The 22111-nt window shown below is 43.8% G+C and overlaps 1 long non-coding RNA gene across 4 annotated transcripts in view; it reads right to left on the bottom strand.

Moving 5' to 3' along the window:
• LOC147731584 (uncharacterized) overlaps window positions 1-22111 on the bottom strand; it is a 793594-nt gene that overhangs the window by 210813 nt on the left and 560670 nt on the right. The window lies entirely within an intron of this gene.

The raw sequence follows: 22111 nt of genomic DNA, 5'->3' as shown, positions 1-22111 counted from the left end.
AAAAACCTGAAATGAAATAGTTAATTTTGAGGTAAATAAAAAGTAATTTAGCATGCTAGGCCTCTAGTTTACGATTGTGAAATCAAGCACAAACCCCAATAGGAAATAACTATGTCTAAAAGAACAGTTTAAAAAAAATGCTATAATGCGACCAACGCTGGTGCTGTGTCACAGAGATTTTTTATTATGCAGGATGGGGTGGGCGGGACAGGCAAGCAAGAATGGGGAAGTGGGTGTATGCAGTGATAGTTATAGAATACAGGGGAGAAAGAGATACACCACAGGCTGTAAAGGTGAGAAATGAGAGGCTGAGACAGGGACAACAGATGTTTCAAAGAACACTGAGAGGGATGGGTACAGAGAGAGTGAGAGATACCTGGCAAGTTGAGGGAAGAGAGAAAGGCACTTCAGTGAAGAGAGGGGGCATGAGAATGGACCAGTACAGCACTGTGCAAGAGCTGCGTGTGTATGGTGCTTGGCAAACTTATACTGGAGAGAAAGACACTTCAGGGTAGATAATGAGAGATTATGGAGACAGAAAATAGGCAGCAGGAAAGAGTGATAAACAGTAAAGGAAGACATAGCAGGCTGAGACGGGATAGAACATGGAAATGACACTGTCTGCAGGGGAGAAAGTATGAGAAGCTGCAGACCACTGGCAGGCTGAGTTTTTGCTACTTACATGCCGCAAGTTCAACTTCTGATAGGTTTGTCTAGTTTGAGCACTATTTTCTCAGTTCATTGAATACCCAAGGCGCAATCAGACTTTGTTCTGCTTGTATTATGTGGGAAATCAATTTTCTCAAATCTGCCCTGTGCAAATTTCTTCTGCAATATGTCCTGACGGGAAATCCTGTTAGGCCACTCGTCTGTCCTCCCATGAGTGAAGGTCATGGCAGGGCATTAGATGCACTAGGCTGGTAAGGGTAAAACGGCATCCGTGACTCACGGAGGGAGTCGCAATAACTAACTGATCTACAACCAAGCTTCACAACACATGGTTTTGGATGCCGTTTTACCGCTACCAGCCTAGTGCATCTAATGCCATGCCATGACCTTCACTCACGGGAGGACCTGCCTACTTGTGATTCATTCCACATGATGACTGACTGTCTCGCACATACATTGCTGGTGTAGGACTCACCCATCACACCTCTCTAGGTTGCCCATCTAGCCCTGAAGAAGACCCGCAAGGCTGAGGCCACGAATTTCCGTCCTGAAGAAGACCCCTAAGGCTGAGGCCTCGAATTCCCCCCTTTTAGCCCCAAGCCAGGTCGAAACGTTGACGCACCCACTGGTTGCCTGGCTCACTAGCTCTACTTTAAGATGTGTCACTCGAATATTACATTTTTGTGTCTACAAACTGTACTGTAAAAAGTGTTGATTACTATTTTTGATGTGACCAGGTTTTCATAAGAATGGGATGTATAACCAGTCCAATAATAAATGCTTTTAAAGTTCTTTCCCTCACCCTTCGGTGATTCCAATTTCACTTCTTGAGCACTCCTCACCTACTCTCTTTGCACGTTCCCATTGGAGCAACCTATCCTTCCCCACTTTGCTTCATACAGTGAATATTTAACTGTGCACCCTGTGATATAAAAATAATAAATACCTGGTGTGAGATAAAAGCAATGTGGTTTTTGCACTTTTCTTCTCCTTTAAAACCAATTTCTGTAAAGTATTGATTATTGCGAGCTTACACATTGAGGCTCTCAAATTTATTTTTGTACTCATTACTGTGAATTTGATGTACATCAGTAGTTTGAAATAGAGGTCTAGGACCATTGTATTCTGTATAATATTGAACCCAGGTTTATGACCGTGTTTAGGTAACCCCATTTTTGTAATGGCTACCTTGAGAGCAGAGCAGGAGGAGTACGGGGGCACAGGCTATCCAGCTCCTGCACCAGATCTATCTGTTGTGCATCTCTCTTCCTATTGCAGGGGCATCCAAGGTCTCAACAGAGACTAAGGCTTCTGTTGCTGCCAGAGGGGTAGCAACTAAACTCCAGCCGGGGCCAAGAATCAGAACCATCAAGATGTGGGGGCAGCTGCCAGGCTGCTCTCCTCCCTGCCAGTTTTTCTATTAGGAACTTTACTTTGCTGAAGTGATGTGACAGATGTTGACTCGTGTTAGACCTGGCATCCTTGGCATGGTTTCCCCTATCTTTTTGCCTCTACCTCCTGTATTTTTGATGCTGTGCTGGATTTCGTTTTTGCTGGTTTAGATGCTTTGGACACTCTGCCACTGTTGATCAGTGTCAGAGTGTAAGTGCTCCCTTTGTAAATTGTTATTGTGATTGGATATACATGATTGGCATATTTGTATCACCAAGAAGTCGCTAATAAAGTGCACTGGGTGTGCCAGGCCTGGTGATGACAAATGCTACTAGTGGGCCTGCAGCACTGATTGTGCCACCCACATGAGTAGCCCTAAAATGGTGTCTCAGGCCTGCCACCGCAGTGCCTGTGCGCAGTCTGTGAACTGCCATGTCCTCCTGGTCAGTGTCCCCACTGGCCAGGCCTAACCCTTCCCTTTCTGTGCACATTGGTCACCCCTATGGAAGGCCCAAGGTACCCCCTTGGGCAGGGTGCAGTGTATAAGAAAGTTCGAGCATATACTTGTGCAGGTGACATGCTCTGGTAGTGAATTACAGCCAATTTCGTTTTTCACTGCTGCAGGGCTATCTTGCTCCATAGGCTATCATGGGGGATGCTGGCTAAAGCGGCTACCAGCATATCTTCTCATAGGAACAAGATAGGACATAAAAGTCTGGTATCCCTGAACTCAGAATTTAATAACACATCTTTTAGGAAAGGTTGTTTTTAAATCCTGTGTTTGAGAACGGCACTTTTAGAAAGTAGCTGTTCTCTTGTCTGACCTTTCCATGTGCCTGGGCCTGTTTGTAAATTGACTGTCTGGTTTGAGAGTGACAGGGGCTGGGGAGCCCCCAGGAGGCTGACTGGGTCAGCCCTGGGCTGAATAACTGCATTTGCAACTTGAGTGGTGGGAGGAGATAGCACCTGGGCCTGAATAGGGCTGTGCCTGCCTTCCACAATGCTGGCTCCACCTCCTGATGGGCGGCTGACGACCCTGCCCCTCACTCTGAAAGGAAAGGAGAAGCCAGAAAAATAAAGTGCTCAGGAACTGGTTCAGACCGGGCTCAGGGCCCACTTGCACAAAGAGAACAAAGACTTTTAGGGGTATAAGTACAGGACCCCTGACAACAGAAAATTAGATCATCCTGGAATCACGAAAGAACCTCTGCCAAGGAGAAAGCTGAAACTGAAGGAGGAAGACTGTCCTGCTGTTGCTCTGCTGGACTGACCTGTGGTTGCTTTGCTGCCAGTGAGAGGGGAAGGACTTTGCTTCGTGCTGTGTCCCCTTGCTTGAAGGGATCTCCAAGGGCCTGAGAAAAGCTGGCTCCCTGTTTGTTTTGAAGTCCCAGGATCAAAAGGACTTCACCCCCAGCTTCCCTGAGCTCTGCTGAGAGAGTTCTGTCCTTCCTGGAGTGCTTGGCCCATGTGTGGTGCCTTTGGAAGTTGTACCTGTGTTGGGGAGCTGTAAATCAAGCTTTTAAAGACTTTGCTACAGAAAATCTATCGCAAACCTGGCCGAACGAGAAAATTCCCGCCGCTACGAAGACCGAGATCATCGCAGCACCTGTCGCCACTGCCTGAAGACGTCCCACCCTTTGTTAGCAGGAAGATTTCCGCCGCTGCGAACATCGTCACAGAGCCGGTCATCGCTGGGTGAAATCATCGCATCACGTCACTGCGAGAATCATTGCAGAGCCATTGCATCGAGGAGCTGTGAGAGAAAGATCGCCGCAGGACAGCGCATCTTCACCCCGGAGATTGTCACAGCACCCGAGAATCATCGCATCGTGCCTTTGCGGGAGAAAACTTCCTACAGAACCTACGCACTGGAATCCATACAAGTGGCCTTCCTCCCATACAGACCGGATTCGTCGCAACACTCCCGCTGCTGCAGCAGGGCTGTCGCTAATGCCTCCCTAGGGTCTCAGGAGCAAGGCATCGCTTGTTTTTTACCGCTACAGCTTCTGTGCTTAGAACTTTTTATCGCTAACAAAGGTACTGTGGCTAAAACGTGACGCAACTGTGGATAATTTTATTGCTAACCTTAAGAACTCTTTTGCAACCATATTCTTGAACTGTGTATGTTGGAATTTTGTCGTTTTGGTCTTGTGTAGCTTAGATTAAATACTTTTATTTTTCTAAACTGTTGTGGAGTCAGTTTGTGGTGTTTTCACTGTGTTACCGGGAGTTTTGGTAAAAATACTTTACACATTGCCTTTGATAAGCCTGACTGCTTGTGCCAAGCTAACAAGGGGGTGAGCAGAGGTTATCTAAAGAGTGTTTCCTCCTTACCCTGACTAGAAGCAAGGGTCCCTATTTGGACAGTGGTACTCACCCCTGCCAACTAGAGACCCCCAGTTCTAACAACTTATTTCTGTTTATTTCCTTTGCGATGAGTTTTGCTGCTCCTGAGCAACTCCTCCTAATTTAAACACTGCCATGTACCCGCGACCTGCCTCAGCAACATTTTGTGCTGTTCTAGAATGTTTAGTGACAACATTTGTGTGAAGGGGCGGGGCTACTGTGGTAGCTGGTGACATGCACTGGGAATAAGTGGGTGGCAACAGCTGAGCAGGGGCAGGGGATAGAGTCACACGCCCCCATCTTTCTTCCATAGCCCATAAACTCTTTGTGTAATATTTAGTAAATTGCGTAAACAGTACACTGGTGCAGTGAATTCTGCGCTGACTCTTGCATGGAACAACCTGAGCAAAAATATTTGCAGCGGTCTACTGGTGCAACCACAATGAAAATAAATATATAAAATGTTTTTTCAATTGCGGTGGGCAGTAGTAAATTGCTATGTTGGTGTAGTGTTACATACATTTGCTCTAAGCTCAAGCAGTGTTTGGAACATGCTGAGGCCGGCAGCTAGAAGTAGTTGATTAGGAGGAAGGGGAGGAGACAAGGGTGCTTCAATATGTTGAGATTTGAAAGAACATTTTGCAGTTTAGTGTTGGGGAAGCTGGGATTTTCATCTAGATTTTCCTACTCATCTCTAGAATCCCAAACAGGTCGACTAGACCTTTTTTCCTGTTCTAGAAGAATAAAGGGAAGATTTACAACAGCTTTGAACAACTTCACCATCAAATCCAGATTAAACTCAAAGGACCACTGACTATGAACTGAAGTTTCAAAGGTTTATTACAGAGCCAAAAATAGTTGGACATACAAACATCTCAGCAAGAGGTTCAGAAAATAAACTTTCACTAATACAAACATAATTCTACCCAAGATTCTCAGACGACTCAGAATAAAAAGCAAAGTCAATTCGAGTAACATTAGACAACCAAGAACAGTCCCAGCTTGAAGTTTGGACTGCATTTACAAAAAGAAAGTGACTAGCCTGTCCCTACACTATTCTAAGGTGACATCCCTACATAACATTCCCATCAGACAAGAGTAAAGGTGTCAGCGGCGAAGACTTCCAAAGAAGTACATTCACTTTCTTCCGGCAAATATTCTAACTGTTGAGCTCGTTCTAAGATGCTCATTCTTACACCCCACTCTGCCTTAATTTTCCCAAGACTCTCTCTCTACATCTTTCTACATCCTGTTCTGTCTGTTCCCTGACTAAGATCTGCTCTCCACCCTCTGGAGCTGTCCCTAATATAAAATCCCCAAAACAACTGACACGCCCAGAGGTACACCCCTCTGGCAGGTGAAGATCTTCGGATTTTTCCAGTATGGCACCTATCCATCCAGCATCCGTTGGTGTGTCCTTGGATCCCAGGCACCTTCCTCGTTAAATGTTGCACTCCCAAATTCTTTGGCAGCTTTTCTCCATTCGCGCCTACTATCCTAACTCCTAAACAATGGACTCTTCTATCTAACGAGCCTTGTGGCCTTGCACCTCCAAGCTAGAATACTTGGGAAAAATCTGTACAAACATTCGAAGTTACAATTCAACATTTTGCTGAGGACACCTTCTTCCCCGAAGTGAGAAAATCTTTCCTTCTCGACTAAAGCTAACAAAAGAAAATACAGTTAGGCCTCTACTGGCTTTAACATGTCCCAGGCCTTTGCACGTTTAAAGACATTTCTAATACAACATGACATTCCATTTCACTACTATGGAGCATCAATCCTGCTTTCAATGTAAGCATTACCTTTCATATTAGAAGCCTATATTAATTCACTCTTTAAGCACGTATACATTTCAAAAGCATTTCATTAGTAATACGACATTCCACCCACATATTATTATACTTCTACATTAGTCTATGGTTAATAAACACATCCATATATATCGTGCTGATTCTCAGCCTAACATTATAAGTCTAAACTACATTAGTAGACCCCCTAAATATGTGGGTGCTGACTACTCGTGATTATGGTGCACCCTTACAAATTTCAAAACAACATGGGGCTCTCTCAGTTCGCCTCTTTGATGACCTGTGTCATCACACTCTACTCCACCCTTATCGAAAAATGATTTACACAGAGATTGTTGCCATTCACCCTCTTCCGAGCAACTCCATGTTCTTCAGGCTTTGATATTGACTGTCCTGCAGTCTCTCCATTCACCTCTCTTGCATTCCCATCGATCTTTCCAGTCGGCTTGACTTGTACCACTTGTACGCTCTAACCAATCGCCACAATCCAATCACACAGCACACCACTATTATTATGGGCTTCAAAATGTAACCAAGAATACCTTTCCCAAGATTTGCAAACCAACTTCCAACCTTACCAAAACCTTTTCCAATCTTCTCCCACACTGTTTCTTCAGTCAAGTCCTCAATCTCATAATGAATCGCACTAATGTTGTTTATATATTTCTCCAGATCTTTGCTTTTGTCTGGTATATAAGTGCAACATTCTTGAACCTTTAAAAGTTTACAGACTCCACCCTCTTTAGCTAGAAGGACATCTAAAGCAAGACGGTTTTGTAAAACCATAGTCCTTATCAATAACATCTCACCCTCAACCAACAATAAGGACTTAGCTGTATTCATGGATAATTAATCTACAACAGTCGCTAACTTTCGGATTTTCACGACATTCAGAATCACTCCCAACGTGGGTATCATTGCTCCAAAAACATCTCCAACTATAGCTCCTGCACTTTCACCTCGCTTCACTCTCACATGTTGTCCTCCTTCTATCAGTTCAAAATCTTCTGTATGGTAAATCTTGGGGAAAATGATTGCTAAATAACATGTTCCATACCATTTCTCAGGCAATCGCACATAAGCATTCCTTCCAGAAACAAAATACACCGTCGGAATCACTTGTACCACGCTCTGCAAGAAATCCTTTGCATAATACTCCAAAGAGAAAGTATGCTCACACGTGGTGTGACCTACATTGACATTCTCATAATATGTCTGTGGTCGGTGAATGCACAACTTCCCTTTCTGTACTTCATCTAAAGCTATTGGAGAAGTGTGGCTCAGGGGTTAGAGGCGGCAAACCCGGAAGCTGAGATCGGCCCTGGACCAGGGTTCAATTCCCCGCCTCGACGGGGGTTGGGCTCAATAATTCCACGGACTCGATAATTCTCGCTCCGGTGCCTACTCGGCTCACGGGTTCACACTCTGCGACTCTGAGCAATAGCTTGCTTAATCTCCACAACGGCCCCTCGCGGCGGGATGCCTGGCTTTCACCTTGTGGATACCCTGCCGGGGCTATCTCACAGGGGAATACCAGGACGGGTTTCCTAAGCAAGCTCATAGATGCCTGCGATGTGGGCGATTTGCGCTATATATGTACATTTATATTTAATTACATTGGACCAAAACTTCCTTTAGACTTGTGCAACTTCTCTTCGTCTGTTCAATCTACTTTGCCTTGTCCTGAATCTCGCAACTGTTTTTGTTTCTGATATCTATTGTCTACCTGAACTATGAATTTCTTCTCTGTATCTGAAAACAGGCATGTCAGATTATGACGATGTGCATAAGCTGTATCTAACTCCTGGGTTGGAATAAAATACGCTCCAATCCATTCCAGCTCATTGAGCATGGTAGAAGGCATAATCAGAAGGGTTTTCAGCTTGCCCACAATTTGGCTGCACCTGCAATGTCTCTGTTTGTGCCCTTCCTATTAGTGCATTGAGATCCCACAGTTTTTCATCAATTCCCTGCTATAAACACTGCCAGTTTGTTTAGTAAAGAGACCTGCATATCCATCTTGTCTGATTGGTATTGTAAAGCCTCCACAGACAGTTGCATGGTTTTTAGGAGGGAGGCCCAAGCGCTCCCATCATGCGCATTTCAGTGCCCCGCACCTTAGGGCCGACATCCTTTTTACCCCACAAGGGCTGATTATCTGCTAAAGGTGGATGCAGGTGCTTCAGCTCCTCCGTGAGAGGCCCCACCTGTTGGTCTGGGGAATATGCTGCCAGCATGTCCTACCATTCTTGTGTTCCTAAATAGGATAAGACACCCCTTCCTTCGTCCTGCTTTGGAGATTTTAGATTAGCTGGCAGGGGTGTCCTCATGGGACTGACTTGGCTAGTGTGGCTGAGTTTACGCTTAGCTGTATTAGCCATGTTGCCACTAGGTGAGTTTAGATCCTGGTGTTTAGTGGCGAATCCTTCGGCTGTCTGTAGGAAGTGATGTTTTGTCAGCTTATCGTCTAGGCTAGATGAGTCTAGCCAGGCCAGCTTGCTCCGGTTGGTCTGGTGCTTATTTTCCTTTGCCAATGTATGGCCTACTCCTGTTAAAGTCGGCAGTATTTGCGCTGTCTGGAGTGCTCCTGCTGTTGTAATTGGAGTTGATTCAGTTATTGAGTTGGCTGCAGTTATTGAATGCTAAGCTTCTGCTTGCAGAGATTCATGAGGTCCTAGAGAACCTATTGGTTATACAGAATGAGATTGGATTCCTCCAGGGGATAGTGAGTCTCCTGTGAACAGCTTATTCTGTGCCTTGTGGTGCGCTGTGGGGTTGACTGAGGTATTCGTTGAAGGGGAATCAGCTGCTGAATTATTCTGAGTATTACTCTGTATTGTTTTGTTGTAAGGAACTTCATTGATATATTCAATTGTCAAAGATGTAATTATAGGTGTAGATGAAGATGATGATGAGGACGCTGTAGTTATCTCAGTGGATTGGGCTGGAGCTTGAGTATGGACTTGGAAGGTAATTTGCTGTTTCCGCTGGCTTTGGTGAGTTGGCTGTATTCTCTGCCCTGGTGAAGGTTCCAGTACTGGTGCTTGGTCTGGTAGTAAAGGAAGCTGAAGACCTTTTACAGTAGTATTACTTGAGTCGAGAGCGGCGCCAATGTCTTTTATGAAACTGAATTTTGTGTACATTTTAGGTTGAATTAGGGGGGCTTTAGGTTTCACTCTCAACGACCCCCAGCAATTGGATTTCCTTCTGTCGAGATTAGAGCAAGTTCGTCACTGATCTGATCTGTGGAGGGACCGGCCTTGTCCTTTCTTCTGTGCCCGAGGTCTTAAGACGGACAATCTCCCGTACTCGCCCAACCTCACGTTGTGCAGCGGATACCTGTGCGAGCAGGGCAAGGTAGGAAGTGAAAGTGGGGTGGCACAGTTCACAGTGCGAGTACTTTATGGTGCTTTATCTGTTGGTGACCAACACTCCCCCTGCACTCTGCTTCCACTGAGTAGGATTCTTGCACCTAGATATCCAGGGCTTCAACAAGCCTCTCCTCCATTTGGTGCTCGTAGGGAGCATCCAAAAAATCTATGTAGGAGTTGTCGTCCTCCTGAAAATATCATGTCATAATGGTACAGTGCACCAGAAATAGCTTTAGAAGAGCAGAGAGTGAGGAGGTATAAGGAAGTAATAAGGGGGGATAGCCCCAAGAAGTGAAAAGTGAGCGTAAAATGCTTTGGCCGGAGTTACCAGACCCGTAGGGCAGAGCCTTGCAATGTATTAGCAGCTCCATCGGGCGTGGGGAGAAAAACAGAGCACCACTGATGCATCAGCACCTTTGCGCGCAATGGTTCAACTCTAGCGTGGCAATACCGCACATGCAAGAAGTCGATGACAGAAAGAGGACAGCAGTTCTTGTTACGACCGACGCGCAACTTAATAGTCCCTACTCCACCCTGGGCACAATAATGCAAATAGAGAGCAACCTCAACTGGATAAGAGACTATAAGTATTATGATAAACAATATATGGGTCGTACATTCATGCAATGAAATGGTCAAAGGCAAACAGAGTAACATCAGAGAGCACTTATGTGAGCTGTGTCTGCAGCAAAGAAAGAGTGAGGACAATGCATCCAGGACATTATACAGGGCTGGGTGGGGGCCTGATAGGTGGAATATATGCTGTGTGCTCATGGTAAATGTAGTATTTTTCTAAGGATACTTTGACGCTGTGTTCAGTAAATAAAGAAAGAGAAGCATAATCCGAAGCCTCCAGTCCTGCCATTGAATTAGATTGTGAGAGACAAAATCTCACTATGTAAGGAATGTGACCAGGAAGGAGATGAGGACATAATGAGCAGTAGCGGCCGGTATCTGGGCAAAGTGACGGGGCAGGGGGAACCAAGGACGGACAACAACATTTAAAAAAAAAAGTAATTTACCTGCATCCACATTCCGATCTGGCTCTGACACTCCGATCAGACTCCGTGCACTGCAGGCACAGGCTCCCAGAATCCCCTGCGGCCAATCCTGGCGCTGCATGAAAGCAGTTTCAGGATTGGCCTGAGCGCCGTGGATTTAGAGCTCCCAGGTAGACTGGTAGCCTGTGCCTGCTCTCTCTAACTCAGCAACGCAGCTTGGGTTGGAGAGACTTCAGTGCGCATTACGGTTTGGCCGTCCTGAGACAGCCGACCAAACCGTCATGTGCACTGATTACAGTGCAAAACACTCCTCCAGAGCCCTTGCAGCTCCACTCTGCATGTTGCTCAGCGATTTAGCCCCCCCAATTTTTTCTTAGCTCCCCCCCCCCCCCCAAAATGTGGCTCTTGTTGCGCCTTTGCCTCCACCAGCCTGTCATCTCTGGGGCCGCCCCCAAGCCTCGACTCCGGCAGCCACAATAAAACAAGCTTTCATTATTGTTTCATTTTTCATTTTTTGGGCTGCTGGCATAGGGGCAATGCTCCTCTGTCATAGCAGAGGTTTTGCCGCTGGCAGCGACGGCTCGTGGAGGGAGTTACGGTGGGGCAGGAGGGTGGGGAGGGGGAGGGGCAGGGTGGAGGTTGCTAAAAACCGGCATATGGATAATTGCAGGTAAGTAAACAATTTAATTAATAAAACGAATTTCGTAGTGCGCCTTGCATCGCTAAATGCAATGCAGTGCGAGCTACGAAATTCGTTTTATTAATTAAATTGTTTACTTACCTGCAATTATCCATATGCCGGTTTTTAGCAACCTCCACCCTGCCCCTCCCCCTCCCCGCCCTCCTGCCCCACCGTAACTCCCTCCACGAGCCGTCGCTGGCCGCTGGTAATAAGAAAGTAGGACGGCTGGGGGGTGACTCTTCAGAAGAGGGACAGATCAAACTGTGGCACAGAAAGTTTAAAATTAAAAGTTACTGCTGCTTCTGTTGCTGCCACACAGCTGCATTATTAATTAATGTGACAGCATACAAATGATAGAACAATTTTCACTAATGTACATTTCTATGATAACACTTCCTTTACTGGTACAGAGCACCCCTAATGTTTTGACGCAAAGGGAGAGTGGCATGAAAAGCTATTATCTATTGTGTTATGTTATGTTAAGTTGCTTTTATAAGGCGCACAGCTACCCAAAAAGGGTTTCTCTTCTCCTTCCTCATCCCAGTACTTACTTAATGAGTGAATGTGCCCAGTCCACAAAACTGCCCATCACTTCCTAAAGCTATTTCCAGTTTCTATCCCCAGCACAGGGATTTACCCATAAACCATCTCCCTCTTCCCAGCACTACCTGTTCTTTTTCTGTGCCCTCGCGCTTCCTGTGGGTTGTTGGGAGTTTGAAGGGTCAAACCATTCTGTTTCAGGGAATGCTGGGGCCAACTTCGGAGGTAGGAGCATTCCATTTATTATTGTTAGAAAAATCATGTTTTACTACTTCAGGCAGGTTTACTCTCCCGTGGTTGCATTGCCACTGCATGGGGAGTTTAGATTTTCCTCTCGTTCCCCTGCGGCTGGGAGAGGGTCCGCTCGGGGAAGTTTTAATCGATTGTGGCTGCCCCTGCTATGCTCGAGGTCACAGCTTTTTGAGGCTCTGGTCGGTTTTAGATCTGCGGCAACGTGGCCGCCGCTTGTTTGCTCGTGGTGGTGCGGCTGCCTGCAGGGCCACTTATTTGATAATTTCCCAGGTGGTGCTTCCCGCTTCGTGGCTACCGCAGTGCCAAACCTGAATGTTGTGAAAGGATGCTGTGCTCGTTTGTTGGCTGAGATGCCGCAATTAGGACTGTTAAGTATAAGAAAAACAATATTGACACACACATAATCAAAATAATTCAAAAGTATAAACTCAGCTTAATTCTAAACAAAACAAATTATATCACAATTAATATAAATACATATGTAAAATAAGTGAAAATAAAATGAATGATAGAATCTACTCCTCGGCTGGATATAGGGCCATAGCCAGGGCACAAGTCCTAAAACGAGATTTTCGCGTTGTTAATGTGAATGTTTTTTTGCGGTATGTTTAAGACAGACGTGAATAGCAGTCTATAGGACTATTCTGTTTGTTAAGATGTTTTACTTAAAGGCCTCTTAACTCGATAGCCATCTCTAGCTGGCGTCATTTTAGGCCATCACAGCACTACGGGGCAGATTTACAAGCCCCTTGCGCCACTTTTGCTTCACTCTTCCCATGTTAAAAGTGACGCAAAAGTGGCGCAAGGGGCTTGTAAATCTGCCCCTACTACCTGAACTGTCGCCCTTAGTTGACAGTAGCCCCACAATCACACAGTCCGGAAAAAGAAAAGAGAGAAAATGCTTCCGTCTAAGAACCAAAGGCTTGCAATTAAAATATTACATTAGAAAAATGCATTTAATTTGAAAAGAACACCATGGTGATTTTCGACCATGCAGATGTACTTAGATGTCAGAACAAGCATGGAAACAATTTACAACAATATAGCAAAATAAGTCGGCCCACTTATACCACTGGCGCTCTTTGCGTTGGCATAGTCACTAGCGGCCACATGCATCAATGTTCTCGTTTGCGAATTCTTAATTGCGAAAATTAAGGAATCGCAATTAAGAGTTCGCAAACGGCTATGCATTAAGAAATTGCAATTTTTTTGCGATTTCTTAATTTTCCTTAATTGCGATTCACAATTTGCGAATCGCAATTAAGGAATCCCTTTCCATTGATTCCTATGGGCCTAGAGCCCCATAGGAATGAATGTGAAGGCATTCTCATTTTGCGATTCGCAATTAAGGAATCGCAAAATGAGAATGCAATTTCAAGGGTGCAGGGGGGGGTCCAAAGGACCCCCCCTGCACCCCTGAAATGTACCTTTAAGTACTTTTTTCACACACACATGCCCCAAGGGCATGTGTGTGTGTAAAACTAAACTTTCAAAAATGCACTTTTGTGCATTTTTGAAAGTTTTTGCAAATTACCATGAAGGTTAACTTCATGGTAATTTACCACTTCCTATTTGCGATTTCGCAATTTAAAAAAATCATGCATTGCATTTAAGAAATTGCAAAATTGTGATTTCTTAAATGCGATCACAATTACCATGAAGGTTAACTTCATGGTAATTACCACTTCCTATTTGCAATTTCGCAATTTAAAAAAAATCATGCATTGAATTTAAGAAATTGCAAAATTGTGATTTCTTAAATGCAATCGCAATTTAAGAAATCGCAAATAAATTGCGATTTCTTAAATTGTGAAAAAAGCAAGAACCTTAATTCATCCCAAAAAAGGGATTTGCATTCGCAAACGGCCGAATTTTGCGATTCCCACCGTTTGCTAATGCAAAAACCCTTGATGCATATGCCCACAGGTCTCTCCTTTGAGACCTTATAAGTATTTAGCCATGCAGCACATTATCCTGGGTGCTACAACCTCTACTGTTCTTTAACATGTAAGCTTTGACACTAATAGGCACATTATAGCACTGCATTGAGAAGTACTTATTTAAAATGTTATTTTTGTATAACTAGAGTCCGAATTCATATTTGTATGTGCTTTCAATCGCGATAATGAAGAACTAGGCTGAACTACAAAAGACACATAAGTCGCACATATATTAGTGAATCTACTTTTCGACTTGTTGATTTTATCCAGAGATGCAGCGTGCAATACATATTTGATCCTCCTAAGAAGCATGGCAGAACAAAAACGTAATGTCACTTGTAGCAAAGAGGTTGCAGAGTAGGTAAACAATGTTCTACTTTTAAATAATAAATTAGAGTGGTTAATTTGGGCAAAGAGCACAATTCACCATTGACATAAAACACAGCAGACACTTCCCCAGGAAGAGACCGTGGGCACACAACACGGCCTGCGTGTACACGCAAACCATACACTCCCTATGTGTGGTCACAGACCATCTGCTTGATGTCTCGAACCACATAAAGCCTAAGTGGGGGTACAAAAAACAGCCTGTGAATGGGAACAAAGCACAGACTAAATGCATGTGTCCACAGCCTGCATGCACTGTATGATTTTTACCCCCGGTGCAGCACTTTGCATCGTTATGCAGTGCTGTGCTGCCTTTTTTGTTTTTAAAAACCTTGGCTCAAATGAAATCCTTTCTCACTGAACTCAACCTTCCTTCCTCCTATTGAAAGAGAGAGCACATTACACGGATGGAATTGGAGGGACAGATTACATGAATGACAGAGAGGCAATTCCAAATCTCAGGAGATGCCCTTGCCATTAACTCCAGATATTCCGATGACCCAGACTCCTTGGTGACAGGATCACCTTCATGAATAAAGGTAATTTAGTTTTAAAATACAGTTCTGCATCCGTGTTTTCTTCATGTCTAATTATGGTTTTAACCCCCCTCACATATTACTCCATCTGCTGCATAAATTACAGTGTTCAGTGAAAAAACAATCTACCTCAAACGGATCAAAATGTATTAAATAAAAATGTCAAGGGTGTTGACTTCAGTGTCTCGGAACACTATGTGCCTCAGCACTAAGAAAGGCACATCTTCTCTTACAAAGTCAATGTGTCTTCCCAAGGTTAAAAAATAAATAAAAACAGCATGAGACGTTGCGAATTTAAAAATAATAAATTAAACAACTGTGCTCCTAATGCGTGGTGGAAAGAGACACCTATTTAAAAATAAAATAAAGTAGTCCTGATACAATGATAACAATGGCCGTTCGGTGGAGCCGCTCGGGGGAGGGTTAAACATCGGAAGAGGCATGGCATATGCATGCCATTCACAATTGGGAAGAAAGAAAAACGAACAACAATGGTGCCAGCAAATGGATAGCCATGGACGGCGGTTACTCTACGGTGTAGATACAGCATGTCTCGGTGCGAGACCACGCATGGACGCCGAGAGTCAAGACCTTAAAACAGTGGGGGGACAAACCAAGTTAGGCAGTATGCAAATGATATCACAGCGCACAACGTCACAGCGTGTGACATCGCACATGGTATCACAGAAAGTGACATCACAAGAAGTGAGGTCAGATATTGGGACTTCACTCATATGTTTAGAGGTGTATCATGAGTACATTTAAGCGCATTACGGGATTTAACAAATGCGATGTTGCATCAGAGTTGTGCCTAAAAACAACCCTGAAGCAAAATCTGGGCCTCAACTAATACATTTGTTTTTTTATAACTCTACCAGAAAGAAAATGGCAACAAGGAGAAACATGGCAGTAGATCTGTTCTGCTTAATTGATTCCAAAGTCTGCATTTTAAAATAGCTTATGGGTTTAAGAGGCCTTCTTCAATAAATGTCTGCCCAATAAATCTCAGGGAATAATAATAATATGCCTTCTACGTCGAGTGCTCTGACACCCTGGATTGTGATGAGTAGCAGTACAAAAGAAATAAAATAGTGGTATTTAAATTATTGTTTGTGTAATTATTGGGACAGACCAACACATTGTATATTCTTACAACACACGCATATGTCTTATATACTGGGACAGAACAAAGTAAAAAAAAGCATGTCTCCCTCGAGTACCTGGGAATTGATAACACGCTGTGAAGCTGTGTGCCTTCCTTCCCCTCTATTGTATTTGCATCAAATTGTTCGGCCCCAGACCGTGCCGGCAAGGAATATATTGGAACAAAAGGAGGCCTTATGGCCCCTTACCATTGGCCTTTATCTTGGGGCCAGCAGAAGGAGAAAATAAGATCCACTTCCCTACCTGCAACTTTTTGCTGGGAATGAAAAGCAGACAACGTGCAGGTGCTGCTGAACATGTCACAGTGCCTGAAAATTACACCGGGACAAGCTCAGCATATTGAGTGGGGCTCAGCTTCTTGGCAGGGTGGACAGCGACTGCCCTGTGAAAATAGTTGGTAGAAGCTGTCTAACCGCGTGTACCCCGACTAGTGCCCTGACCATAGCTGTCAAGTTTTCAGATTTTATATGTGTGACATTTATATGTTTTCTTTGTGCGTATGAGTGACATTCTACTGTCAAATGAATTACATTTTGAGTGACACTTTCTCATGAGTAAATCAAAGCAAAGACCAACTGGGGGCTCCTCTATTAGTTTCCTAATATTGTATCCATACATATACCACAACAATCAACATACTTGTAAAACAAGCCATTAGCATTATCAGGTGTATGAGTATATCATTTTGTTGTGAATAGTCAGAATTATAAATATTTCACTTTTGAAAATGTAAGACTGTGAATTAAACATTAATACGGTCTGTGGAAGGATAGTGGTAATGTACTTCCTTATGTGCCCACCTTCACCAGTCTCCCTCTCTCTCTGACCTGCATACACCAGCTATGTATACATATTTCACATAACATGATAATTAAATTTAGGACTTATTTTACAATCACTTTGTGCCTTTTGCAGAGAGGCCAAGGATTGGATTAGCAAGTAGGTTAGAACAGCATTAGGAAAAGTAATATTTTATACAAATTTTAAAACTCTAAAAATACACATATCTTAAATACATTTTTCAGGTACTGGTAAGGTTTTAACCATTGTTTGATACAGCCTCAGAAGGAAGCACAGTGCCTGACTGAAATAAATGGTCATCTTTTCATTCATTCGCCTGGCCCTCTCAGTGTATATCCTCTGTCTTCTGGTTCTTAATTCCATCACTCCCCGATCAAAAAAACACATAGAGAAACTAACTTGGGGAGTCAACTAGTGTGAAATCCACTAGTGCGAGGTCTGTAGAATGCCAGGTGGGACTGGCCATTCTGCCACTCACACATTTTCCTACTAGACTACAGGCATGGAGGCCTGACTTCAGCAATGAGTGGACAGTTGTGATTCACACATAAAAGCCCCAATGGCCCCATTGTAGTCACAGCCTCCTGCAGTGTGGGGCTCATCTGAATACTTTCGCCAGGGATGATGTTGCTTTCCATCATGGGTCTGCAGACTGTTTAGTAATTCAGGTGCTCTCTTTAACTGCAGGAGAATGGAGTAAGGCTGTCGTGTTTTGTGATTTCATCCAGTCAGTTTCATTAAGCAAACTAAAATACCAAGTCGAGCACTAATGGTTGCTAAGTTCACTGCTCAAGTTCACAGTTGCTGCATGCGTGATAGGTAAGCATGGAGTGACACCAGCCTTGCCACCTCCAGAGCTGGTGTGTCTGAGAGTCTGGGATTACAGGCAGCATCTGGTATCACCACAGACTTACTATTTTTTCCATCTTTTGTTGGTTCTGAACACTTTACAGCGGATCATTCCTCTTGTGCCCATGGGGGATTTTCTTGCAAAAATCGACTTGCAAGATGTCCTGATTACTCTGGTGCAACAGAGTTTGCTGTTGGGAGCCACCGCAGACAGTTTCAAGTGTTACCTTTTAGGCTGAAGACACACCCCAGAGTCTTTGCCAATGTCCTGGTTCTGGTCTTAGGCCTTCTCCATGCTCAAGGTGTAGTAGTCCACCCATATCTGGATGACCTTTAAAGTCAATTCCCTTCACAGACCCAGTCAATGAGGGTCACAGAATTACCAACACAGACTCTGAAGAACTTTGGGGTCCTAGTGCAATGGCAAAAGTTGCTTCTCGATCCATTTCAGTGGCTGGAGACTATAGGAGCCATAGTCGACACAATCCATGGAATGGCCTCCCTTCTGGAGTCCAGAAAGATCTAACTTGAGATCCTACTACAGATGTTGATGAGCAGATGAGAAGCTTCAGCAGGAGAGTGGCTTTGAATCCAGGAGAATTTGGTAACCTGTAGTTATTCCCAGTTATTTGTCTTTCTATGGTTTTCAAGAAAGGAAAGATTTTTATTTTCTTCTGTTTCTTTTTTTCTGTTGGAGGCAGCAACCCTGAGTGTTGTTCTATGGGTGCAACTCCACTTGGATGTGTCGATGCGTCACATTCTCAAGTGCTGTGTGTCACTCCAAGAAAGTTACAAGGACCTCATTCCAGTAAATCCCTTAATCCAGGATAATCTTGCATGGTGGATTATGCCTCCAGCCTTGGACAAGGGAACTCACTTTGCCCATACCGAGCTGGTGGGTTTAGCAACGATGCCAGTGACAGAGGTTGATAGTGATAGCAGGTCAGACAGCTTAGGGTCTCTGGGGGGCTCAGATCTGGAACTTGCACTTGGGCCAAACACAATCTACTGACTTTCATACCCATTTACATAAAGGGATATTTGAACACTTAGGTAACCTCTCTGAAAAGACCCTTTCTGCACTCTCACGACTTTGTCCTAAGCCCTTCAGTCTTTGAGAAAATGTGCAGGAAGAGGGGTGTTACTGCAGTGGATCTTTTCGTGACTTACCAAATTTCTGAACTCCTGAGCTTTCTTTCGAGATATTGGAGAGCTGTGGGGATAGATTCCCTGACCAGCCCTTGGCTAGCTGACTCATTTACACCTTTCCCCCATTCAGTTGAATGAAAGGGATCTGGAAAGACTCCAGAGGGAGTCAGCAGAGATGACCTTAGCACTGCTATTTTGGATAAGGATGCCTTTGGCTTCCCCTCCAGGTTAACAGTTGGGCAGGAGTGGAACTTCCATTGTTCCCTTCTCCACTGTTGCAGTCGCTGCTGCACCTAAATTATCAGGCCCACCTAAGACTGTCAGTCTGTAGATCGAGTGGAAGGTATTTTTGAATAGGGGTCTCTTTCTGTTTCAAAATCATTGCAAGTTTTCAGAAAATAATCCACTAATAGGACTTATAACCATCACTGGCTCTCTTTTGATACTTATGCAGAGAGAGATCTTTTTCTGCAGTCAGGACTTCACTTCCTAATATAATGACGTTTTTAGAGGAGGGCTTTGACAAGGGCTTGTCCATTGCCACGTTACATTTTAGTGGTCCGCAATAAAAGCAGTCGGATCCCATGGAATGAATTGTCGTCAGTTGAGCCTTAGTTATCTAGGCTTTTCAGAGAGTTTGATCTGTAATGACCTATATTTAGGAATCCTTCTCCAGCTCTGGACATTCCCTTAATACTGTCTTTTCTTCAAAGGACACCATTTGAACCATTTTCAAAGATTTTTGTTTCTAAAACCTTCTTTGTACTTTCCTTCATATCAACTAGGCGATTAGGTGAGTTGGGGTCTCTCATTCGCAGGATCGTGTAATTACCTACTCCTGTCACTTGAGCCCAAATTTCTTCGTGTGGCCAATTCCATTTTTGATATGAGCCAGGAGATTCTTCTCCCATCCTTACCTCCAGATTATGGCAGTGGGAACCAGTTGATTGATCTCCTCGATGTAGTATGGGTTGTTAAAATCTGCCATCAAAGAAGAGTGGAGTATACACAGTCAGATGCCCTCTTTGTGAATTTTGGCCTTATTAAGACAGATGAAAAACCATTTTCTCCCACTCTGGCACAGTGGGTAAGATCAAGAACCTTATATGCTTATCACGGATGTGGGAAGGATATCTCTGAAACAATAAAGATGCATTGTAATTTGGGGAATAACAGCTTCCTGGGCTGAATGGGCTGGGGTTACCATTATAGAAATTTAATAAGGCTGCAAAATGGTCTTAACCTTTTAGGATTTATAACAGCTTAGAGTCATCTTTTGGTTTTCCTTTCCAGTTTTGATGGGGTACAAGAAGTCAGGTAAATGTTTTTACCCGACTTTAAATATGAAGCAAATGCATCTGGAGTATGGAGTGAATGTTCTAAAAAATTCTTCCAACTCTATTCAGTTTTTTTTTTGGTCTGTTGCTTTGGTAGATGAAGGAGTGTATTAGTTTGGGCATACCTCATTAAGGGCCTGATTTAGAGTTTGATGGACGGGTTACTCCATCACAAACATGCAAATATTCATCTTCTGTATTACAAATGCATTATACCCGATGTAGCTTGTAACACAGTGGATGGACTATCAGTCATGTTTGTAATGGAGCAACCTGTATGCCGAACTCTAAATCAGGTTTCCTCCATCACAAACAAGACGAATATCCTGTCTGCTGTATTACAGGTGCATAATATTCAATGGCACTTGTAATACAATGGACGGGGGGAAACGGCCTTAAACCCATTGCCGCGGCCGCGATTTCTCGGCAGTGCGGCACTTCCGCAAAATGGGCGGGGCCGCATCGGCCGTTGGATGTTCGCAGAACCAGCAAGGTAGTACTCGCGACGGCCAACGGCCGACGGCAGCAGGGAAGGGATTAATAGCAAATTCTGTACAATCAGTAGCCTTAACAGCAAATCCTAAACAACAACCTGGACTTGAACGGCGACCACCTTAACTACTCCTGGACCTAAACTGCAACCTACTTAACCACTCCTGGACCTGAACCAGGACCTCCTTAACCACTACCAGTAGATGGAGTTGTGGGATTGTTTATCACTGATGTGATGCTGACCTGTGCTCGATGCAACTGTTATGTGTGGTATTCACATTTGAAATGTATGCAAAATGGTGGTTGGCCATTTTTTATGTTTTAATCGTGCCTATTTAAAAAAAAAATGAAAATATGTTCTGGTATCTGTGTTTTTTTAAATGTTATTTTCTGTGAGAACGTGTTTATTTTTCAATTGCTTTAAATTGTGTATTTGTTTTAATTTTCATTTTTTTATGCCGCCATTTAAGTTAGCATTCTAGTTGGCCGTTATTGAGAAAATAGATGATGGACTTATTTTTCATTGTTTTGTGCCGTCCATTACTGTCTCTCTGTAAGTTTGTTGGTATTTTCTAAAAACGATCATTAGATGACAAATTTCAAGATTGTTTATTAAAATTAGTCTTCATTCAAAGTGTTCTTCAAATTAATAAAAAATGTTCAAGTGTTTAAATTATTTGTTTTGCACATAGTGGTAGATTATGTTTAAAAGTAAATTGAATATTTTTCATGGTTCAATACGTCGTGGTTCAATACCGAGTGGCTTGGCTTTTATAGTTGTTTAGCCTTCGTGGTTTAGGCACTCATGATTCACAAGGTACTTGTTTAATTATACAATTGTGGACGGGCTATCATTCACTTTTGAGACGGAGTAACCTGTATGCCAAACTCTAAATCAGGCCTTTAGTAAGCAATAGGTTGAGGAAGGAGAAGAGGAGGTAGTGCCTAGATTACTTACTTGTAATCTTCATTACTCCAATTCGTCCTTACTCACCCCAGTATTTTCAACCCTCCCTCTCACCCTGTTTTCCTTCATCAGCCTTTTTTGCTTGAGACTTGGTGGAGAACAGGCAGTGCTCGGATGAGAGAGGGATTTATGGGTAACCACTTATACTAGTAATATAAAGTGAAAACAGCTATAGAAGTAAAAAGCGACTTTGCACCGCCATTCCCGGCGAGGAAGGGAGGCCACGCCCACATTGAGGCCACGCCCACCCGCCACAGTATTTAAGCGCCGCCATCAGCGCTACTTGTCAGAAACTGCTAAACTCCTGAGGCGGAAGCCGGGAGACGCCCAATTTTTAAAATTGTATTTTCACTTGTGTGTCACCATAATCTCCCTGTATTTTAACTCTTCACTCACCCGGCTGCCAGCTCCTCCAGCGGGTAGAG

Source organism: Lissotriton vulgaris, chromosome 2_1, assembly GCF_964263255.1.
Source record: "Lissotriton vulgaris chromosome 2_1, aLisVul1.2, whole genome shotgun sequence".
NCBI lineage: Eukaryota > Metazoa > Chordata > Amphibia > Caudata > Salamandridae > Lissotriton > Lissotriton vulgaris.
This window is presented reverse-complemented; position numbering and strand designations above follow the sequence as displayed.